Genomic DNA, 7519 nt, shown 5'->3' with positions numbered 1-7519 from the left:
CAACCTATGATCAAACCCACCATAAACATCATCATACATCCCTTTAGCATGAAAGAATCTCACCCCTACCTTGGGTTTGGATTGAAGCCAACTCTATAAACTTCAATCTCCCTATTTCTCTTCTCTTCACTCTCCTCTTCTATTCCCAATTTTGTGAAAATGAGCTTCTAATTTCTAATCCCCTAAAACTCTTGTTTTAGTGAAACTCTTACTAATTCTCAATTGCTAATGGGCTCTAATTAACACCCTTCACTTACTAATGCCAACTTAGGCCCAATAACTCACCTAACTCATTAACTTATGCTATTTACTATTAAAACTCAATAAATAACGCAAATATCATATAAGCACTTAATTAACACATGATAATTAAATAAATCACATAGTACACAATTAATCAAAATACGAAAATAAAACGGACGTTACATAATCAACTAGTTTAATGTTTTAATTAGCTTAAACTAATCAAGAGATTAAAGCTAGCTAATCACAACATTCTGACTCATTTGTTTAAGTAAAATTGTCTCAAAGTGAATGATCTTTTTAACTTTTAATACAATATTAAATACTTTTTTTTCATTTCTACCCCTATTTAATAATACTTGTGTGAAATTCTAGAGGGAATAACATTTTTCATGGAATCACTTTTCAACCATAAATTAGACAAAACTTTTAATTATTTAATTCAATAGAAAGAGTAATATGGTAAGTTCATCCTGGAGAGCAATTTAAGTTCCCAATTTTTTGGTAAAATCACCAACAAAATTATTGCTTAAATTATTTATTGATATGTCTAAATTGGAGGCCATGGTGCTGCATCTAACATTAACATTAAGAGAGAAAAAGATATTCTAGTTTTAATATGCTTTACTGTCTTATTTCATTTTATTGCAAACATCTTAAGAGTACAAATCCACAATTGCAAGGTGAATGAACTTACAAAAGGAAAAGAAAATTGTTGGGTTCCAACACAAAATTAATTGAAACCCCATGAAACATTCTAGCATAAAGTATATTGCATAAAAATTTATTTGCTAGTGCAGAAATGTATTCTTCCTTGTTGGAGATTTGTTTGGTCTTATACTCAATCAAAAAGTTACACCAATCTAAAAAGTTCACATCGGTGATTAATACACCGATAAAAAAAAGGATACAAGTTGAAAATATGCGGACAATCATCATCAATTTCACATTCAAAATATGCTGCAATAAAAAAAACAGAATAAAATGTTACTAATATAAAGATAAAGTTTGGGTACAAATAAGAAGAAAATTTGAAATAATTAAAAAGAGGGTCTTACTGTCAAGCTCTTTTGTAACAAGAAATGGAGAAAGAACTAAAACCATATAATACATAAATTTCAGAGTTTTATCCATATTTTATGTTTCTTATATTAACAAATAGAATACGATTGGATCACTTTATAATGTATAAAGCTTATGCAATGTTAAAAACTATAAATTATTTGTATTACTTAAGTAGAATAATGTAGTGTGATTGTCCTTTTAGAACACTTAATAAGTGTTTCTTAAGTAAATCAATGTGATGGGTTTGTCCCTTTAGTACACTTGTTAAAGGGGTAATATAAAAATTTTCCATAATTAAAAATTATCATATTTTAATTAATCTTTTAACCTTTCATGTTAGAAAGGGGAAATGTTGTTACTATTAGTTGTGCGTACGATGGAATAATACAAGACAACAGAGTTTATTCCATGTTAAATGCATTGTATGTTTTTTATATAAATAATTTGATCATGGGGAATGAGTTTCAAATTTTTTCTTTGCGTGATTTTTTTCAAACTTCTAATTAACATCTTTTATTTGATTTATATTCTCATACAAAATAAATTAGGATTTCTGCAACTATACTAAATTCTTATAGAAATATGTTTCTTTTCATTCATTCATGTTTTTTCAAAAGGGTCGTGTTAAGCGGTGTTCTATACTATTGATATTTTTTAGAGTTATCAAATAAAAAAAATATGGATTAAGTATATTTTGTCTTTTTAAATATGTCAAATTTTATTCTTAGTCTTATTAAAAAATAATATATTTTGGTCTCTAAATACTTTTTATGCAGATAGTTTTAGTCCCTCTTGTTTTTTAAAATTTTGAAAATTATTTAATTATCCTTTAACTTTTAAATTTTTAAATAATTTTTTCATACATGTTTAGAATATTATAAAATGTTTATTTACCAAATTTTAAATTTTTTTAACACAATGGTGGGCCTAAGCCTAAAGGAAACAACAAAAAACTACAAAGAGATAACTCTAGGGGTAGCAACCCCAAACAAATCGTTAGAAAGCAAGTAAATAAAATTATCTGGACATTCATCAAACACTTCAGGTCTTGGAACATGGTGAAAACTCCGCTTAGCCATTGCATCAGCGCATCGATTGGCTTCTCTATTGACGTGGAGGAACTTAACTTGGATATCGCTCAGAAGCATCTGATTGATTTGGCTTAACAGCCCTGAAGTTGCTCCAATATATGATTTCTTCCCATTGATTTTATCAACCACCCTTATGTTGTCTGACTGAATCTCTATTATGTTGAAACCTCTGCTCACTACGAACTTTATACCCTCCAGATTCCCCTAGGTTTCCGCTACCTCTATGTTACATGCACCAATGAATTTGGAGAATCCGCCGCACCACTCCTCTTTATGGTTCCTCATAATTTCTCCACAAGCTGCCTTGTGTTCATTGCTAAGAAAATTTAAGTGAGAAGAATCAAATATAAATTTTTAAAATTTTAAAAGATAAAGATAAAGGTAATATAAATCTCGACTTAGAAATCAAATTGAGTTTTTTTTAAGGAACTTTTTACAATGTTCTAGACATATCTGCAAAATAATCATTCAAAAATATTCATGTGTTTAATAGTAATGGCTAAAACTACGTACATAATAATTTTATTGGACCAAGACATGCCACTTTTTTTTATTGGGACCAAAAACATATTTAACCCAAAAAAAATTCTTTATAAAAGTAAATTATTTCAAATTTTAATACATTAAATACACAATTTTCTAAAAAATCTAACCACTTTAAACACTTAAAGAGTATTCTTAGAGCACTCGTTAATATTTTCCTTTTCAAAATTCTAATTCTATTTGTCCCAAATGTAAATATGATATAAAAAATAAAATGGTATTTATTACTAAAAAATAATTTATGGAATTGATTAGTTTAAAATTTAATTTAAGAATAATGCTAACATTAAGAAAACTATTTTGAAAGTTTGTCTTGAATAAAATAAAAAATAAAATTAATTATGTAATTGTAATTAATTCAATACACAATTCTAACTTCTGTTATAAGAGCACATGTTAAAAAAACTATTATTAAAAAGTTTGTGTTACTCATTAAATAAATGCACAATTTCCGGAATAATTTTTTTTATACATTTTGATCTTAATATGTGCACTTATGGCACAACTTAGAATTAGTCCTTAAATAAAATTGAAAGTCGAAAAACATCATCATGAGTAATTGACACCTCAATTATGTTGACATAATATAAACAATTAATCCTTTGCAACTCCTCATAAATATATTAATGTAATGCTAACACGTGTTCTTAGGGCGCTTGTTAAAAACTAAATGAAGAAACTTTATCTTAGAAATTTTGTATTGAATTAATTACAAAAATATAATTTTTTTTATTTTTTATTTTATTCAAGACAAACTTTCTAAATGTACTTTTCTTAACATGTGGGGCACATGTTAGTATTACCCCATCAAGTATTTCATATAAGAACCATTCTTGAACCCTTAACCTATAGATGAGAGGTTATGAGTAATGAACCCAACAAATGATGCAAATACCACAAGGTTAAAAGCTACTGTACAAATGATAGCCAGTAGTTGAAGTAGGATATAAAACATTTGTTTTAGGAAGGGAATCTTATGAGGCACGTACAAGGAATATCACCTAGTTTTTGAGCTAGAGCTCAACCCACTTGGCGTGATAAACCTAGAAACCCTCAAATCTAAGAGAGTTATAGATCTAGAAGAAAGTGAAGGATAACTTGTTCATCACACCCTCAACACTATGGTTGGAGGATTTACTAGAGGATGCAAGTCGGGCTCCTAACGCAAAAGATATTCTCTCAAAGTAATGCACATCATTGGTTTACCCTCAAAGCCATGTTCATCTTCTGCTAAAGAGGTCACTTTCTCACATTGATACATTGTCATAATCCTACCTCATAAGGATGAATATATCGTCATCAATTTGAAATTGTTCAACTAGAATATAAATGAAGTCCTCATTCAACGTGTCAATTCAGCTGAAATCCCTAACTATGACATATTTGAATGATTATATCTAGATCCCCTAACATTTGAAACCCTTTAAAGGTTCCTTATAAGTTTTTTGTCTAACATTTACAATTATGGGGATATATCTCCATACTAAACACCCTTCATCATACAACATAACTATTGGATGCCTTAAATCCAATGTCATACATGAGATCTTCTCTATGATCTACCTCATCATGAAATGTCCCTTTAATAATGTGTTAGAACAAGATTTGTTCTGATCAATATTCTTGTTTTGATGATAACAATATATATGAATTTTGTATAAGACAATATGGTATTCTAATCCAATGCATCTTCCATTTTAGGAAATATATAAGGAGTATGCACAATTCAGCGTTAAGAAGCACTAACTCAGAAGGTTCAGGATTGCAACATCAGAACATGCTCTCGCAAGACATTAGAAGATGGTCAAGCAGAATCAAAACATGGTCTATGAAGTATCAGAAGAACTTGAGATCAGAAGCAGAAGCAATGAAGTTCTTATGGTATCACGCTAAAGCACTTCAAAGTTAGAAGACAAGAAGATGCTCTGCACCAAGCTGTAACTCTGATTCTGATTATTCAAACGTTGTATTCACAAAATCTGAGATCAGAAGTTAGTACTAGATGCCAGGCTACGAAGTCTAATCTCTGACTAACAAAAGGAACGTTAGAAGCTACAAAAGGCAAAGTCAGTAAAAGCAGAGAAAAGCATTGCTCGAGGTAGTTGACAAAACAGTGAAAACATTAAATGCAAAGTTGTCCAGTCATGCAACGCATTAAATGCAGTTCAACGTTCATCTTCTCAAAATGCCTATAAATATGAAGTTCTGATCAGAAGCAATTACGAACAACTCTTGCAAGAATACCAAAATGCTGCTGAAATCAAAACATACGAACTTCATCTTCAAGCTCACATTCTTTGTAATATTTAGTGAGTTATAAGCTTAGAACTTAAGAGAAATATCACAGTTGTGATTGTATCTTTTTAAGAAGCATTTGAATACTCTTGTAAACATTTATTTTTACATTGATTTGTAAAAGGTTCCTAGAGTGATCAGTGAGATCAGTAGACTCTAGAAGACTTAGAAGTTTCTAAGTGTTGATTTCCTAGAGTGATCAAGGTGTGATCAGTATACTCTAGAAGACTTAGAGTGTTTCTAAGTGGACAACCATTGTAATCAAGATTGACTAGTGGATTAAATCCTCAATTGAGGTAAATCACTCTAAGGGGGTGGACTGGAGTAGTTTCGTTAACAACGAACCAAGATAAAAATAGTGTGTTAATTGTTTTTATCTTAAGAGTTTTTAAAGTCACACTTATTCAACCCCCCCCCCCCCTTCTAAGCTTTTTTCTATCCTTCATAATGTACATGTATGGGTCATGAAAGAAGATCAAGAGGTAGACTAAAAATTATGTCAAGATAGTTCAAAATAAATAGGGAGACAATGGTTGACAACCATCCACCTAGATCAGATGCCCACAATGTTAACTTGGCAGACTTGGACCCAAGGGAAAAATACTTATAAGATAGATAGGTTTTTAGAAGATCTTAAAGAGGTTTGTATCATACCCTCAAAGTTTACATACTACCAATCTATGCACCTCTTAATAGGGAAGAAAGAGATGACTATTTATTTCACATGTTCCATATAAATTTGGATCCATTCGCCTAAAAAACTTTAGATATGCCTAGAATAGAAGCAATTATCATCAATCATTGCCTCGTCCTAGACACCACTATCAAACCAGTCATACATAAGAAATGAGTATTAGGAGAGGAAAGGAGAATAAATTTTAACGAGGAAATGAAAAAGGTGAGAGAGGTAAGGTTCATTAAATGAGATTAATATTGAAAGGGTTGTCCAATGTCGTGATGGTGAAAAAGTCTTAAAGTAAATGGAAGATGTGCATAGACTCCTCAATCTCAATCTAGTGTGTTCTAAGTGTGGTGTCATTTTTTTACCTCCCCGTTTCACTTGGGAGGACGGCACGCCAGACCCTTCACGCGAAATTAGGAAGGAAAGAGGCGCCCTTGTGGGAGGAATTTTATTTCAGTTCTTCGTACGATAGCACACGAACTTTTTAATTATCCTACAATGAGGAAGGGGAAAAATATCTCAAATAAACCCTAAGAGTTTTCTAGGTGTGGGGATTTCACCTAAACAGATGTTATGGAGTTCGGGAGGTCGGTTATACATAGGGAAGGTTTTAAGCACCCTACATATCCGTAGTACTCTACGGGAACCTTCTTTGTGTCTATGTGTTTGTGTTTGTTGTTTGATTGGGAAATTTTTTCCTTTGTGTTAAAAGAGAGAATTGAATTGAATTGAAAGACAGATGAACTGACTGTTTTTGGTTTTTTATTAGCTCGCTAAGATTCCTTGTGAATCTCATGCCTACATATCCCTAATGGAAGTCAGAGCTTTTTGTAGTTCGAGGAACTTATTAGGGAAATGGATTGATTTTGGGTGCCTTGTTTGAACTCAAGGTTGAAGTTTGAATTAAATCTCTGTTTGCAGAAAAGAGACGAGTCACCATCTTAACGGAGAGATATTTCAATTGTTTTACCACAAACATTTTAAAAGTGAATGAAAATGAGGGTTCTTTCATGATAAGAGAGGGACCTTACTTGTGTGTGTGCAAGTATGCCAGTATCATCTTATATGAAAGAACAATCATAATGAAAGTTTTACTTTATGATAAGAGAGGGACCTTACTTGTGTGTGTGCAAGTATGCCAGTATCATCTTATATAAAGTAAAAGATTTCAACCATTAGAGGAAGACAGCAGTCTAAACGTGAAATCAACAGAGCAGGTAGTCTTATATCAATCTAAATGGGAAATGTTTTTATGAAAATGATGTTTGTTATGTTTGAATGTGGTATAATAATTGAAAATTCTATTCATAGAGATGAATCATGTCTCACCTCTGTAAGAAAGATTTAGTTTTTTTTACTGGCTTGTACAAGGCCTAAACTTGAGGCTTAAAAGAGTTTTGATTGACCCTGGGAGATGACTCCGTTAAGGATTGACTTTGACTGAAAGAATTTGTGTCCTGTTCGAAGCCCAGAATTTTGGCTAACTCTACTGAGGATTACTCTGTTGGGTAGAGATTGATGAATGTTGACCCTACTGGGGAATTTGCTCCTATTGAGCAGGGAATGATGGATGAAAGCCCAAAGTTGAGGGTTGACCCTA

General features: G+C 31.5%; 1 long non-coding RNA gene across 1 annotated transcript; it reads right to left on the bottom strand.

The window, feature by feature from the left end:
* Positions 1–849: 849 nt before the first annotated feature.
* Positions 850–1438, bottom strand: LOC131646047 (uncharacterized). Its single transcript, XR_009297268.1, has 2 exons — positions 1302–1438; positions 850–1203 (listed from the first exon to the last, which is right to left on the bottom strand). It is a non-coding gene; the product is annotated as an uncharacterized LOC131646047 (long non-coding RNA).
* Between the last annotated feature and the right edge of the window lie 6081 nt (positions 1439–7519).

Source organism: Vicia villosa, linkage group LG2 (genome assembly GCF_029867415.1).
Source record: "Vicia villosa cultivar HV-30 ecotype Madison, WI linkage group LG2, Vvil1.0, whole genome shotgun sequence".
NCBI lineage: Eukaryota > Viridiplantae > Streptophyta > Magnoliopsida > Fabales > Fabaceae > Vicia > Vicia villosa.
The sequence above is the reverse complement of the archived record's forward strand: the minus strand, read 5'-3'. Positions and strand labels throughout refer to the sequence as shown.